General features: G+C 38.1%; 1 protein-coding gene across 3 annotated transcripts in view; it reads right to left on the reverse strand.

The window, feature by feature from the left end:
- The window catches only part of apba1a (amyloid beta (A4) precursor protein-binding, family A, member 1a), a 66,216-nt gene that overhangs the window by 36,302 nt on the left and 12,458 nt on the right, over window positions 1–17,456 (reverse strand). For all 3 annotated transcript variants that reach the window (XM_082168662.1, XM_082168660.1, XM_082168661.1), the window contains exon 2: window positions 6,992–7,186. The gene's annotated coding sequence lies outside the window, so the exon portion shown is untranslated. The remainder of the gene's footprint in view (window positions 1–6,991; window positions 7,187–17,456) is intronic.

The following is a 17,456-nucleotide window of genomic DNA, read 5'->3' on the forward strand; positions in this document are numbered from 1 at the left end:
GAAATCTCAGAGAGTACATCCTCACCTGTTTTGAGACTGTGATGGGTTCCACAGACCCAAAGCCAATGCCAGCCAAGGACCCATAGCCAATGGTCGCCCCAGAGCCAATGCCCACAACGGAGCTCAAGCCTGTAGCCATATCCATCCCAGTGGGGATATTAGAGAAGCTGGATGATGAAAAGTGGCTTATAGACTGGGATTCGGCAGAGACGGTTCTCACCCTTGTCCCCACCCACAATCCTCTTCCTCCTCTGGTGGTCCAGTCTGGCTAGATGGATGTCCTGGTCCCACCTGAAGTCCTCCCTCCTCCACTGGTCCCATCCAACCTTCAGTTTCCTTCATTGCCACTGGTTCCACTTAGGACCAATGCTGTGATCGAAATAGCCCCCTATACCCTCATTCACTATTCCCTACATTACTCCACTAATATAGTGACATATACGAATATATAAACGAGTGAGTGAATTCGCTGAGTGCCCTGGAAGGGCTGCCGCTTTTGCATAGTTTGTGCTTGCTTTTTAATAATCATTTGAAACGTAGCAAACTGGCAACTCCAGTAGTAATGAAAATATTTATCTTGAAATCTGCCATGGAAACTAGCATGTATAACAGGGATGGAAATTAACTTTTTTGTCCACCGGCCACTGTGGCTGGTGGATTTCAAAATCTACCAGCCACTCAATGTTTTTACCAGCCACTTTCTTGTTTTTAACCGACAATGTGTAACTACATGTGAAAATTAATACTACAAGATCTACAATACTTAAGCAGTTTATTTAATCTCAAGTCTCAATGAAATACTGACATTTTCTCTTTCTCTCTTATATATATATTTCTCTTTTTTACCTGGATGTGGCATTTGAATGATTCGTGGTCTTTTATGGCTTCCAGTTTTAGGTTTTTAGTCCCAACAATGAAACTAGGGCTGGGCGATATGGACCAAAAGTCATATCCCGATTATTTAGGCTGAATATCGATATACGATATATATCCCGATATTTTTTCTGCAAAGTGAGAGCAAATGTTCAGTCAAAGTCAAAGCCAAATATGACATGTCACAAGTAGTTTTATTGAAACCGGCTATTTCCACACACACAAGTACTGTCCCCCTTTACTTAACATAAATTGTAAGAATATGACTAATAGTAAAGACTAGTACTAATAAATAAACATTAGGCCTATGCTAAAGCTATTAAATAGCAGTTCCAAACTAGTTTTTGTTAATACAATGTTGGTATGAGCCACTAGAGTCATTTAAAAATATAAAAAATAACACAAAGAAAAATAAAGTGGCATTTTGGGGTTAATATGGAAACGACAGTTACCATGGTGAATACACAATATTAACAATAACTGTTAATGAACCATGGAAACTGCTCCTGATGAATAGTATGAAAATCATCCCTGCATTACTTTTATTTTGTGTAATTTACAACGTAACGGCGTTGCATGCTCGTAGTTTATTTTGCACTTTATATACAGTGAGGCGATACACAGCGCGCGCCGCCGCATTTGCGCGTGCATTTGAAGAGTGTTCGCTATGAGAACAAGATAACGGCTGACGTGACAGGACAAGAAAGTCCGTTTTTCTGAGGTGAAAGACTTTATTTCAGCGTACACTTATGTCCTCTAAAAGTGTCCGCCGTCTGTGTGAAACAGTATATTTTTATTTACCCGCCACAGTGGCCGGTAGGTGAAGCGAATTTACCCGCCACAACACAAAATCACCCGCATTTGGCTGGTGGCGGGTGCTAATTTCCATCCCTGATGTATAAACAGTAATTTAATAATCAATTAAAAGGGAATTTCTACCAGTATGAATGATTCAGCTGTGGGCGCCATCTTCTGGTCAGATGCGAGAATTCATTCAACGCGTGAGTCTCACAGTGCATTACGAGTATTCTCTAGCCATTGAGCGTACATCAGATGTACACTCGTTATTGCGGTGCATTGTGGGATTGAATGAGTGCACTCAATGACGTCCACTATGGTTTGGGACACCACTACAAATGGCTCTCCCATCAAATAGTGCCCTATTTAAGGGTATGGGGGCGATTTCGGACACAGCCCAAGCCTCCTTCGTTGCTGATGCTACTACCCAACCTCCCACTCCCTCCACCTCTGCCAATCTCATCCAGTTCCTAGCCTCCGCTGGCTCCCTTCAGATCCTCCTTCAGTGGCTCTGTTCGACTGCTCGGATCAGCATTGGGCTTCTCGGCCTCAAGCTCTGCCTTGGTGTGGTGATCCCCTGGCTCCACCTCAGCCTGTCAACCAGTCGGCTTCGCCTTGGCTCCTCCCTCCTGGTCCTTGGGGAACATTTAGTTCTTGGAAGACCGCCCTGGTGGCTAGTTCCTATAACTGAGTTCATAACTACCTGGTGTGAAAGCCCCTTATCCATCCATCAATACATCCATTTAAAAAAGTCATTATGATGCACAATTGAACTTTTTTTAACTTAAATTTTTTTTTGTTTTAAGGATATTTAGCTATTAGTAAAACTAGACGAAGATACTGATGAAGTACAGAAGAAAACATGGTTTAAGTGGCTTGTGTAACAATACTGCAGAATGTGTGTTTTTCCACCAAACGATATCTCTGTGTAACAAATGAGGAGGTGGAAACTGATGAGTTAATCTTTTAAGAAAGATTTATGGTTGCAGACCTATCTAAGGGTCGTTAGACAAACTCAGCAGACACGCTCACTCATACACTCCCACAGTGGAGTGGATCCTCTCCTGTATGTAAAGCTGGCAGGGAGTGAGGGTCAGGCAGCCTGTGTATAAAGACACGCTGCTGTTTGGCTGCAAACAAACACTACAATTCATTAGTGCCTGCAGCGGAAAGGGCAGGGAATGAACCATTACCTCAAGATCACTGACATGACTCACCAGCTTATAGGCAAATCCTACTATCAAACCTGGTCAAAACTGGATAAAGACCTTTTTAAGAAAGGTAGAGTACGTTAATATGGCACTATATGGAAGATAATACAAGCAAGGAATAAAAATAATTGAATTCATAACTATTTATAGTTATAAAAGTACAGTAAATAATTATAAAGTTACTTTAATGTACATTTTATTTTTATATAAATACAAACCACTCTGACTGACGCCATTTGTATTCTTTCAACCAACTGCCAAAATATGTGTACATAATTGTGGTATATCATAGGCAGCAATATATACACCTATGCTATGGAGGCATCATAAATTGGATTTGGAGGTTCTAGGCAGCATTTTATGCATTTCAGACACAGTCATGAAGCAAGTGAATCTAAGACTTTACAATGAGTCACAGCTGCAGCAGTCTCCTCTATAGACACAAAGACTGTGACTCAAACAGCAGCTCAATGTCAACCGTCAAAACAGTCTCTGTGTGGCTCCTCAAAGCTGGAAGTGAATTAGCAGTGTAATTCAAACGAACAAAAAACGAGTGTGACTCTGAATCAGCTTGATGTATTATCATACACACAATGAGCTCATGTCAACACCAACACAAAATGAACCAGTGCAATTCTTTCCGTCAGTTGTTTCTGATCGAGAAGTCTCTTCCAAATGCCTGATTGCACACACACGAAAACAGTAAAACACTAAAATGCACACACAGAGCGCATAGCCAGTTTGAGCGAATCATTCGTCTAACAAGATTATGCACTGCCAGATTTAACTGCCAGGACAGTGACAGACGTAGTAAAGGGGCGGTGGTTCGAGAGAGAGAGAGAGAGAGAGAGAGAGAGAGAGAGAGAGAGAGAGAGAGAGAGAGAGAGAGAGAGAGAGAAAGAGAGAGAGAGAGAGAGAGAGAGAGAGAGAGAGAGAGAGAGAGAGAGAGAGAGAGAGAGAGAGAGAGAGAGAGAAGAGAGAAAGAGAGAAAGAGAGAGAGAGAGAGAGAGAGAGAGAGAGAGATGAGAGAGAGAGAGAGAGAGAGAGAGAGAGGCAGGCACAATACCCTTCTAAGTGCTCCGGTCAATGACGGACTGTGTTTGGGTGGGACATTCCATTAAGGGTCAAACAAGACCATTAGAACCAGTCAAACTCCACCCACTGATTTACTGATTCAGGCTTATTAAAGCACACTCCACTGGACACATTGACAGATGGTGTCACACTATGACAGAAAGCAGACTCAGCTGAATCGACAATGCTGTGAACAGAATCCAATGTAATATCGCTGCGAGAGCTACAAGAGGCCATACAAAACAACGTCACGTGATTATCCGTGATATAACGTGATATATTTTATAAATCACAAATACAGTACACTGTAAAAAATTCAAAGTAGTGAATAAAATAAAGATTATTGAAGAACGTTTTACAAGAAAAAACTATTTCAGTCTTTCTACAGTACCTCAAAATTGGATGTATAATTGAATGCGTTTTTTCGTAAATATTTATGAAATTTACACGCAATTTCTGTGTAAATCCTAAACATTTTGTTCAGTGTAGTCAACTGTACTTCATTCCACCCAGATTTACCAGGAAATTAAGCAAGATGGTTTCAGACTGACTTCTAGCATTACGTCACATCTGATGATCTAGGACAAATTCAAGCTTTAGAGACATCCATGTCAATATTTAATTACTAGAATGTTTATTTCTTGGTATAAAGTTGAAAAAAAAACAACAACAGCATTTATAAATTAATCTGCTCTGACAGATGCCATTTTTATTCTCCTAACTACAGCTGAACTGCATACTGTTGTGTATTATTCCACCCTGGTTTCCCTCAAGGAAGGTTTATGAAGATGACACGGCTCTCCTTCATTTCAAACGGTGTCTTGGGAAGCTTTGAGAAAAGACGTAAATGAAGAAACATTAGCATACCTCTCTAATATGGCCAATCAATGGTATGGATCTACGGTCTACCCTCCCCCTACCCACTCACATCTGCCTTCGGCAAATCAAGTCTGACCTGTGACTCACTGTAACTGGATCAGCCAATAAAAACCCTCGTAGCAACTGAAATAATTATATTTGTCAGAATAATGAGGAACGATGTTACAGTCACTCAGTAGGTCAAGGACATTCAGTCCAGCCGTGACGATTCCTACAGAACTGCTGCAGAATTTAAACTGGATACTAACAACAGTATTTAAAATAATAAAATGAAATAAAATAACCCTCACCATTCCTTATCGTTGAATTTACTGGCTTAATCAGTGACTAGAAGAAGTGATTTATAAGAGGTGTGAAGAAAATTGTCTAAAAATGTCTCTGTATGCCAAGACCATGCCTTGCTAATTAGTTTAACTTTTGGTGAGCTACATGGTAAAGCCTTGTTAATCCAGCCTTCAATATAAAATGTGTCTCTATAGCAAAATATAGCTTCCAGGACATATGGGTGTGAAATCAGTACTGTTATTCTCTTTCAACAGGAACTATTGCAAGACTGGAAGTGATTTTGTATTCATCTTCCTCCAGCATGACTGCTGTCCTCATGTGTTTGTGCCATTCTGTTCATTATCTACACATCACTTCCACTACACCCTTCTTCAGGACACATGTATTTCAAACAGAACATGACTCCTAAGATATCAAGGGCAGATCGATCTGATGTAAAAGGTGAACAAACTCTTAGATGATGTAATAGTTTCATATCGAATGACATGCAAGAGGAAGATTACAGTATCTGTGAGAAAGAACGCCACTAATGAAAACGTCACACTTACCAGTGTAGTTTTGCATCTGCAGCTGAATTTCACAATACTAACCCAACACAGTGGTGACCGTAAATAGTTCACTTTTCAATGCTTTTTCATAGTCTCTCCTTGTCCACTTAATGCAGTGGAATCTCAGATGACTCCAGTTATCTAATTTAATGTCAAACATCAGACTCCACCAAACAGGCCTTGAAAAAGTGAATGTAATTCACATATTTACCATCTTAAGATTAGATACTTAGATACCAAAAAAAAAAAAAGACAATTCTGACATTATTTATCACCAAATTTGGCAGTGAAACACACACACGCACACATGCGCACACACACACGCACAAAGATATTTAGAAAAATGTGCCGGTCGCTCTTTTCCAAGCGATTCCAATGAATGGGAACTGAAGCTTATCATAAAAAATTGTCCAAATTACTCTTTGCACTATATTCAAAAAGACGTCTGAAACCACCATATCTCATAAGTTTATATATTATAATATATGTTTAGAGTGAAAATTATTTCACTGAAGCAGCAAAAGTCATATAGGTTTGGAACATGAAGGTGAGTAAATTATGACAGAATTGTAATTTTTGGGTGAATTAAACATTTCCACCTTTTATTCAATAAATATTAAAATACTAGTATTTGAAAATCCAGCCTGTGAAGAACTCTTGAAGAAGAATTGAGGAAAAAAATCGAATAAACAAACAAACCATGAATCAATGACACAAAAGCCTGAAGTAAAGAGCTATTGGATTGCCCCATGAAAGCTGATGTAAGGGTTTTATATAGTGACAACAACAACAACCCCATTATGACAATGGTGTGGTCCATGCCTACTGCTTCATCCTCTTTTCATTATTTATAATACACAAAGCACAGCTGTTGCAATGACAACAAATATTACCCAACCTTTTGCGCTTGAAGCAGAATGAATATCACAAGGATTGCCGGAAGATAAGAGACAAATCCAGCTGCAATCTGATAGAGCAGATTAATTTAAGGCTGCAAGAAATATTTCAATGAAAAAGTTTAAAAGCATGTCTGTGCTGAAATCATTCACAGCCTGGCTCTTTAACAGCTGCATGTATTACGGTTTAAACCATGTATACAAAATGAATATGCCCGTGTTGGAATTTAAGAAAGTATTCCCATAAACGGTGTATAAAGACATTCAACAATACATTTTAGTCAATCACTTTTGAGTATATTTTGAGAGAGATACGAGAATGTCCAAAGGGTGTGATAGAAAGAGCAACGCAGAGATCTTGAGGGATAAAAAAAAGAGGTTGAGATATTGGAGCTTTGTCAAATATATGACAAAATGAGACACTTACCTCCCAGGCTCATCGATCTTCTATGGGTGAAGCAGGGCCAGTACAAGAGTGAAGAGGGACGTTGAGGTCGCCGAGTTAGGGGCCTTGCAGTCGATCCTAATAATCAGGGTCGTAGCTCAGGATCAGGACGCTGGGGATGGGGAAAAACGGCTCAGCTCCAGATGGGTGCAGAGTCAGGCAGTGGCAAACATTTCACTGAAAATACAGAAATAGAGTAAAAATGTAAAATACAGATATTTATGTTTTTTGTCTTCTTCGCTTTAGTCATAAATGTAACACATTTTCAGCATAAACCTCACAAAATTTCATTGTAGTTAAAATATGAAATAAAAAGCCTCACCTTAAACAATTTAGCTTCTCAAATATTTATATTAAATATTTGTTTAAATATATTTTTACTAGACAAAATAAAATACAGTTTAATTTTCATAAGAACTTTTATGCCCGGTTTCACAGACAAGGCTTAAACCTAGTCCCAGACAAAAATTTATGTTTGAGCTGTTTTAACTGAAAGCAACTTGCACAGACATATCTTAAAGGGGTGGTATAATGCCCTTTTCACAAGATGTAATGAGTGTGTATGTGAAGTTTTAGCTCAAAATACCCCACAGATATTTTTATATAGCATGTTAAAATTGTCACCTTTTGAGGGTGAGGAAAAACGCACCGTTTTTGTGTCTGTCCCTTTAAATGCAAATGAGCTGCTGCTCAAGGCACAGAGGGCGGAGCTCCAAAAGCTTGCTCTCACACAGACATGCATTGAACATTTCAAAAACTTTTAGCCTTTTATGTTCAAACCGGATTCAGACAAAGATGGAGAGACTCAAGAAGAAGTGATAACATGTAGAATGCAACAGGACGTTTCTGAATGGTTAGTTGGTGAATTTATGTAGCTTATGTGTAGTTATCTTCTAGTCATTGATTAGCATATTCTATCATGATAATCTATAAATCGCATTCCTGGGGGTGGGTTTATGTCAATTTTACGGTTGGTGATGTCACTAACCCTGGAGGAATGTCGTGTAGTCTCTACCAGCCGTTTGTTGTAGTCCTTAAAAAGCAATTTCTTTAAAAGTAAATATCTCCCTTTGCTTTGAACTTTGAGCGTTGTAACTTAGCAGATGTTGTTTATGCTCAAACAGCAACATTACACACTAATTAAAGTTAGAAAAGTGAAATCATATTCAACCACCCCTTTAAAATATTTCAGTGCTACTGTTTTGTCTCAGGATGCACACCATTAATGTTTTTTTCTAAGGCACATCAAATTTATATCTATAAAAACACTACTTAAAAGGACCTAATTTAACTAATGCCTACTCCTGGCTTAAAGGGTTAGTTCACCCAAAAATGAAAATTCTGTCAGTTATTACTCACCCTCATGTTGTTCCAACCCCGTGAGGCTTTTGTTCATCTTCGGAACACAAATTAAGATATTTTTGATGAAATCTGAGAGCTGGCTCACTCCTCCATAGGCTGCTTGGTAATTGCATCTGCCGGCCCAGAAAAGTTAGTAAAAACATCGCTAAAATAATCCTGGTGGCTACAGTGGCTCAACCTTAAGTTTATCAAGCGACGAGAATACTTTTAGTGCGCAAAACCCCCAAAAATAACGACTTTATTTAACTATTCATTTTCTTCTGTGTGGGCCTCTGAGTGAGCGCCACGACGCATGCGTGAGAACTGAGATGATGATGCAGATGGGTCTCGATGATGTAGTGTTTAAAGTGTGCATTTCCTGGACGTCCGAATCGTGAGAAACCAACGAGAAAACGTAAAAGTGCCTTACCAATGCTGCAAAATGAATGGCTTACCTTTCACACTTTCCCATCAAATGATCATGAGCGTCATCATCTCAGTTCTCACGCATGTGTCGTGGCGCTCTTGTGAACTCACATGAGAGGCCCACACGGAAGAAAATGAATAGTTGAATAAAGTCGTTATTTTGGGGGGGTTTTGCGCACTAAAAGTATTCTCGTCGCTTGATAAACTTAAGGTTGATCCACTGTAGTCACTATTTTAACAATGTTTTTATTAACTTTTCTGGACCGGCAGATGCAATTACCTAGCAGCCTATGAAGGAGTGAGCCAGCTCTCAGATTTCATCATAAATATCTTAAACAGAATTTTCATTTTTGGGTGAACTAACCCTTTAATCTCAGCCCTGTCTGTGAAACCAGGCCTCAAACAATTTTGCATCAGTCAGGATGAGAGAAAAAAGATGGTGTGTGATGCTTGCTGCCAGGATACTAGAGTGTTCTGGGTGGTTGCCAGGGAGTGGCTATGTGGTTGGTGTCATGAGTAATTTAAAATGTGTTGCTAGCATGTTTTGAGTGATTGCTAGGATGTTATTTATTAACCCTTGTCAAAAGAGTCCAACCACAATACCCTATATTTGGCTTGGGTCAGTCTATTGGATTTTATCATCTGCCTGGTGAAAGTCTGATCTTTCAGATTAGCAATCCAGTTCGAGCAATTATTCATGCCTGTTGCACAAACGGTGCAGGATTGTTGGGTTAGGAGTTTTAAAAACCTAAGCATTAGCAATTGATGCTTGCTTTAGCTCAACACTCAAAGCCCTAATATAGCAAAGCAAATTTGCACTGCAACTCCTCCTTTATTAATGATGCATAAGGTGGTCACAAAGTAAAACGGAAAAACATTTTAAATTCAGTATCAGCTGCGAATCTCGGTCATGAAAACTGCAAAGTTGAACGGACGGGACGGATCTACATTTATACCCACAGCCACACCAAACTGTCAAGGCAATTAAGAATACTGGAGATATAGGAGGAATCCTTCAGACAGCTGTTTGACACAGTGTAAGATTCACTGACCCTAAATCTTGCTTTAGCTTATGGTACTTTAAGAAAGGTCAGGACATGATCGAAAAGATAAATAAGGTTATTAAAACTATTTTTAATATGTGTATAAGTCGGCATTTCATTTTGGATTTAAAAAAAGAAATTGCAGTAGTAAACATAAGAAAGCAGTCACTTTGAAAGGTTGACCAATTTTTGTTTTACGATATTTATATATTTATAAGTCTATCAATACACCCAATCAATGCCAATATATAATATAATATAATATAATATAATAAAACATATTTTATTTTTTTTCCAGTCAGGTCTATCAATACATACACCCATCAATGCCATGATATAATAAATATAATTTATATGATATATGATATGATATGATATGATATGATATAATGTAACATAATATAATATATAATTAAAATAAAACATTATAAAACATAAAAAAAAAAAAAAAGCTTTATACTGATCATCCCACTGTTTACAAAAACACTCCTGCTAATCCTATTATTATTTTCACTGTGGGGTCATGTAGGGGGTAAAACGTTATGGCTCGTGATTGTTTGAGCCCCGTAAGGAAGTAACTGAAGCCTTGAGGAAGCCACTTCACCCCAGGCTGCTTTAAGGGGTTTTGTCCCTGTAACAAGAGTACTGGAAGTCGCTTTGGATTAAAGCATCTCATAAATGACAACATGCTGGTTAAGTGAACACAATAAAACATGGCATATATTCTGACTAGAGTCAACTGACTATAAAGGCAATGACTTTCAAAATTAAATCCACCCTAGGATGTGTTCACTGGCGTAAAAATATGCATCCGGGCATATGCATCCTTCTCATGTTTTATACACACTCGCATATAGCCTTTCTGGTGCTGGATGTTACACACATTCATCCAGCATATAGTCCTCCTTCTAGACTACTGCCAGTATCTAGGCCACAGGCTCCATCATATCTGTCCTAAGCTGACAGTGGCAGTTAAATTTGTGTTATGTGAAAGCCTCTCCCAGGCCTTTTTCATTCACCAGTTAACAGCACTTCTTCTACCCCGGGGTGTGCGATTGCGTGCGTGCACGCATGTGTGTGTATGAATGATGGACGCGTTTATGCTCCCTTTCACTATCTGTTCATGTCCAGCACTGTGATTTTGGGAATTGTGCCCTTCACTCAGCCACCAGGCAGTCTCATTTCCAGCCCGAAAAAAATTAAATAACACATTCAGGATGGAAATTGTTTTCTTCTCATTTTATCTACTGAACAAGACATAGGTAATTGAATGTAGGACTAAAGGAGGCTCCATCCCACATATGCTCATGATAAAAAGCTACTGTCTTCATGTATAAATGCAACTATTTGTAATGAGCTGTGATTTAGAAGAGCTGATATTTTCTCTAGGAGCACTTTCACCTCTCCGACTTGTGAACAGACTGTATTTCCATATTCTAATTGACTAGAAAGCATTTCATCTACAGGAGCATCATCTAGAAGGTTTTAGGTCAGCCACTTTGTAAAGAGAGACACTCTACATTCTCTACAATCAATTCAGTCTACTAATAAGCATTACTGTATAGGCTATATATATATATATATATATATATATATATATATATATATATATATATATATATATATATATATATATATATATATATATATATAAAAATTCTTAGTTGAATAGTGATGTGCATGTTTCTTTGCGGCCGTAGTAGGCTATGATCTATGAATTTGTCTTGCATAACAATGTATTTAACTATATAGCAAAAGGTCTAAAGATTTTACCTTATTCTGGACAAAACCACCCACTTAGACATGTAAAGTGAGTGACCAATCACAGTCAATTTTGTTTCATGTGCCATTTAGCAGCAAGTGATACCACAATAATAGACAAGCTTAAAAAATATTCAAACAGAACAGAACAGAAAACACAGAGTAGTGAAAAGGGTGTATAGAATCTGGGTCAGAATTTCTGCCCATCTATAAGTAATAAGCACTGACTATTTAACATAATTCAGAACATATATTTCTGCTCATGGATGTTTAGTTTACTTGTTTCTTTGTTTCCAGGCGGACTGATTAAAGCCATGCATGCCCTTTTTTTCTGGAAGTGGGAAAAGTCAGCTAATCAGATTAGAGCAGATCAAGAAAGCACTTTCCAGTTTTTAGTGAAAATGCATCAGATGGTCAGTGAATGCACTGTGGGCGATCCGTGGGCACGTCGTCTCGGACTGAAAACATCTATGAATAGGTCTTGCAGTAGGCAGAGTGAGAAAGTCAGACCGTCAGACATCTTTTCTCTTGCTTGTTCAACCGAATCAAATGGAGAGGAGGAGCAAACACTATCTTTAACCCATATTCAACAATATCTAGAAAGGCCTTTGCAATTTCTCTTTTTTTTCTATCCCTACTCTATCCCGACAACACAAGCTGACAGAAATTGACACCTATATAATCTCTTTAAGACAAGGCTGCATACAGTCGCCTAAAATATAATTTTTGTTTATAAAAATAAATATAAATTTTTTGTTATTGATATTTTATAGTGAAATATAAGCAATGATCTTCACAGAGTTGGTGAGATTGAGTCGGCATTATCTTGTTGGCTTTCTGAGGTTTAAAGCGACAGAGCTTTACTGAACTCCAGATCAACCTTATTATGCCACTTTTGTGAGATTACATGCGATTAGCCACTAACATTACCATCAGATGATGTTAAAGAAATGAAAACATCTTTTATGTTCCACAGATGAAAGAAAGTCACACAGGTTTGAGGACGAGTAAATGATGACAAAGAATTTTAACTTTTGGCTGAACCATCTTTTAAGCATTCACAAAATACACCGAAAACACTCTTGCATATAAAAGATTGGTCTGAAAGATTTAACAATGATACTACAGAGTTTCAGAGCATTTCTCCTGCAAAACAGAGTGAGGGACGTTTTTGGTATGATTTAAAAATTGTTGGAATAAAAATGGATAAAACAAGGGCAGGGACCCATGTGTCTCAGCTGAGCATGTGTTTGGAGAGGGAGAGAGGAGAGAGAGAGAGAGAGAGAGAGAGAGAGAGAGAGAGAGAGAGAGAGAGACGAGACAGACGTGGGTGGTCACATCGGTCTGTAATTACTCCCTCTGGAGCTCCAGGTGAAGAGAGATGACCTTTCCACAAGCTAAAAGCACAGTGCGCACAAATCACCTGACAACACGTGCAGGAGTCTGGGCTATCACGTGAACTTTCTAACAATGAACAACAGATGTCATCAAAATACTCAGCCTCTAGCACAATACATGTATGTTTCAGAAGAATTTACTGACAATTCAATGCTAAAATCAAATCAACTCAAAAATCATAAATAAAATCATCTCATGTCTTGTTTACACAAAGGTCAATTACAGTCATATTAAAATTCATGTTTTTTATTTTTATTTAAGTATATACTATGGGGCAGTTGAATGCTTGAATCGGATTGGTTGACGAACATTATTTTCAGGGAAACGCACGGCTAAAGTAGTTCCAGGCATGTTTTGACCACAGTTCCATATCACTTCGCCTAATGATTTCAGTATTTTAAAAGTCCTTACAGACTACAACAACAAAAGAACCAAAACCCACAATGACACTGACCAAGCAAATAAATATAGTAAACAATTAGATAAAAACAACAAATTATGTCCATGTTTTTTGCTACAAAATTACATTTTATTACGTATGCAGAGCACCCCAGATAGCACAGGTACGCCTGTAAGGTGTCTGCTAAAGATCTGTTCATTTGGAAAGCATCTGCTGTGTAAAAACATCTGATAAATGTCGTAGAAAAGGCAGTTTTACATACATTCTAAATCTAAAACATCTTAAAGACATCTTTTAAATGTCTATATGACATCCAACAGGAAATGTCCTAGAGACGACGTATTACAGATGAGCAAACACTTTAAAAAATACATCTTGCAGATGTAAAAGCAGACATCAGACATCTCCGAGATGTACTTGTGCTATCAGGGACATACTCTCTTTCTCCCGCTCTCTCTCGCACAGTACGGACACACACTCGCATAGAAAAGTGTTGTCAGTGCTGCTCTGATGATTTTATAAGTAAAATAGTTTAACAACTTAAAAGCTACATCATTTTTTCACTAGCGAGGTAGATAAAGTTACAGTCGCAATTAGAGATACTGCTACCGAACCGCTTCGCCTCATGGCCGCGTTACCGACTCGGGTGTGCATTATTCTTCTAATAATTCAACGGCCCGTTGTCAATTATTCCTTACTTAAAATAACATGAATACAAAGAGTACATTTGCCACATGTGTTTTAAACTAGTCTTTTAAAAGATTTTTCCTTTTCATGGATTTTCCTGGAATAAAGCTATACAGAACATGTTTGTTTTGTTTGAAGCGGTAGGGGTTATCGTCTCAAGGCTCCCGGCATTAATCTAGCTTACATTACGCTGGGCTAATCTCTGCCAGAGGCTGGTTTAACCACCGCACATCCCTAAAAATCTACTGAGCATGGTCTCTGAGTCCCAGGCAGAGCAGCTCTCATGTGGAGCGAACTTCAAGTGCTCATGAATTAACACAGCAGGCTTTATACACAAACTGATACACACACCATAGCCGTAGCTCCACGCTCGACGGCGAGACAATGAATCGTGGATCGTGAGAACTTGGAGAGGCCGTGTAGCATCACAACAAAGAAAAGCCCCATCTTTTGTGTAATTCGTACAATCCAACACTAGTGGTGCAACGGATCATCATTGATCCGTGATCCGTTCGGATCAATATCTTCGGTTCGGCACACACGTGATCCGCGGATTAATTTATGAAAAAAGAAAGAAAGTTGTGCGCATGTTCAGTCCACACACAGCGTGGTCATGGCGAGCGGACGAACGGAGGAGCTTGAACGCCCCGCGTCATATAAATCCCCTGTATGGGAGCATTTTGGCTTCCCTGGAACACGCGTCTATTTCGCTTCAAACGCTCGCTTTATCATTATACGCGCGCGGCGCGTCCTATTCGCTTTGGACGCGCGAAAGGATTCAAGCTGTTCAAGCATCGAACTAGACGCGAATTTGACTCTCTATTCGCGTATGGTGTGAACCATAGACTGTAAAAAATATGAACGCGGCAAAATGAACAGGCTGCGATGTATGCTGGAATGTGTGTGTGTGTGTGTGTGTGTGTGTCAGACAGAGAGAGAGAGAGAGAGAAAAAGAGAGAGAGAGAGAGAAAGAGAGAGAGAGAAAGAGAGAGAGGCACGGGCGCGATCGAACAATCACACACACACACACGCTGTTTAAAAGCAAAAATTATCTCATCTTTTGGACATTATATTGCATTGGTTTTCATTTCTTGTCCTCAAACAGAGTAATCTGTTTATTTTGAAGTTACACATTCTACATTGATTAAAAAAGAAAATCAAATGTGTTTTTAATGGTAGTATCATTTTATACAGAAATAAATTATTTATAATTCAGATGAGAATAACGTTAAAGTTAATAAAAATTTTAAGGAAACAAATATATTGATCTGAAATATAGCAAATTAATTTTAAATTCATTCAGGTAGCCTACAATTACCAAACATATCTCAAGGTCATTTGAATAAAGGGTGACAGTCTTTCATTATCAACTGTTGTTGTGGACTACATACTGGAGAAGTATTTGTTCTCCATTTGAGTGAGATGTTTTTATGTGGCTAATTGAGCAAAGTGCTTCCATATATTTTATTATTAGTAGTATTAGTTCAAGAATAAAATAAAAATATCGGATTGATATCGGTATCGGCAAATAGCCGATATGCTGCGGCATCGGTATCGTATCGGAAGTGAAAAAGTAGTATCGGGACATCCGTGGAAACACATCAAGCATGGCCACGCATTTGAAGCGACATCACCTCAGTGTTTCACTGACAGGAGCTCAACGTTGCACAATCAGACCGGGCTAAAGCCATCACAAACGCTATCAGTGTGTTTATAGTCACGCTTCATGGAATGAACCCGTCGCACACCCACTGTTGATTTTATATATTTTAATTTAATATTTTAAAAATGTTAATAAACAAAAAGACAAAACTTGTGTTTATTTGTCTTGTCTTTTTTTTTTTTTTGATCCGAAAAATGATCCGATCCGTGACTCTGATCCGAGAAACGATCCGAACCGTGAGTTTTTTGATCCGTTGCACCCCTATCCAACACTGTTAATCTCAAGGCTTTGTAGGTCTTGGACAAAACATATACAACAATGTGCCTGTCAGCCGGCCTAAACTGAGATCAGTTTGCCAAACATCACAGTAATTCTCTCATGAGATGTGAATGACAACCAGAAAATGTGCCAAATGTACAATCAAAGTGAACAGCAACTAGATCATTTACACAGCGCTTGCCACTGACTGCTCTCTCCCCATCAGCCATGAGCTGACAAAGAGACAGAGAAAGTGAAGCAGAGAAAGAGATTTTTTTTTTTCCTCCTGGAATAATCCAGGACACCTGCCCTCCCACAGGGTTTATAGCTTTATATGTAATCTGCGGTGTGAATGCTGCACTGCTAATAATGCAGTGATATGACTGTCAGACAGCTTGATCATCGCTGCGATCATTCGCTTCCTTTCTTAGTAAAGTATGACACACTGATTAAAGCAGAAGACTTCAAATAAATTCAGAAGCTAATTAAACAGTTGAGTCAAAACACTGCAACAGAAAAACAAATTAGCATTGCACATGAGAACAATATTGGTGTTATTATAAGCACTACAAGAGTAGGAGTGAATATTTAGAATGCATCAGAATATGCACACTGTAAAAAAAATTGCTGCCTTAAAGTACAATCAACTTGGAAGTTTAAGTAATTTCAACTTAAATTACATTAAACTGACTTAAAAAAAGAGTTGAATCTCGTATAACTTAGAAAAAAAGTTGCTTAACTTATTTTGATGAGTTAAAGCAGTGTAAAACCATATGTTGTCATAACTTATTGATAAATTTTTTTTACAGTGCAAGAGTGGAGCAAGTTTTCAGTAAATTACTTAAATGCTTGTTTTCTCACAGTGATTTTTCATGTTGGCTTCAAAGATGTAAATGAACATATATAATCATATTTTCAGAATAGCTTAAATGAATACAATAAAACCACAATGAGATGCATTCCAATAATATATCAAACTAGGGGTGTAATGATACACTTATGTCACGATTCGATACACATCACGATACTGAACTCACGATACATGATATTATTGTGATACTCCAAGACATATGGTGAAAGGTTAACAAAAAATGTACAGTTGATTAAAATGGTAAATTTGGTATTATATTGGGGTGTAAATGAATAGGCTTGGAGTTGGTGCTGGTAACTCAATGCACAGGACAATGGTGACACCAGAATAAAAATATTCATGATTCTGAAGCTGAAAATACAGAATTATTTTAGACAAATATGCTTACACTCTGTCACTGACTATATATTTGAAAAAAATATAGGCCACTTTTTCCTGGTAACATAATACATTTGGCATTATCATGACCCACAAATATTCCCCCATTGCATTAATATACATTATATTCAACATTAGTAGTTTAATGTAGTACTGACACTAAAACTCTGTAATCTTTATTTTTTCCTCACACAGAAATGTTCATTTTGGGTGAACTATAC

This window comes from Leuciscus leuciscus, assembly GCF_965113295.1.
Source record: "Leuciscus leuciscus genome assembly, chromosome: 5".
Classification (NCBI taxonomy): domain Eukaryota; kingdom Metazoa; phylum Chordata; class Actinopteri; order Cypriniformes; family Leuciscidae; genus Leuciscus; species Leuciscus leuciscus.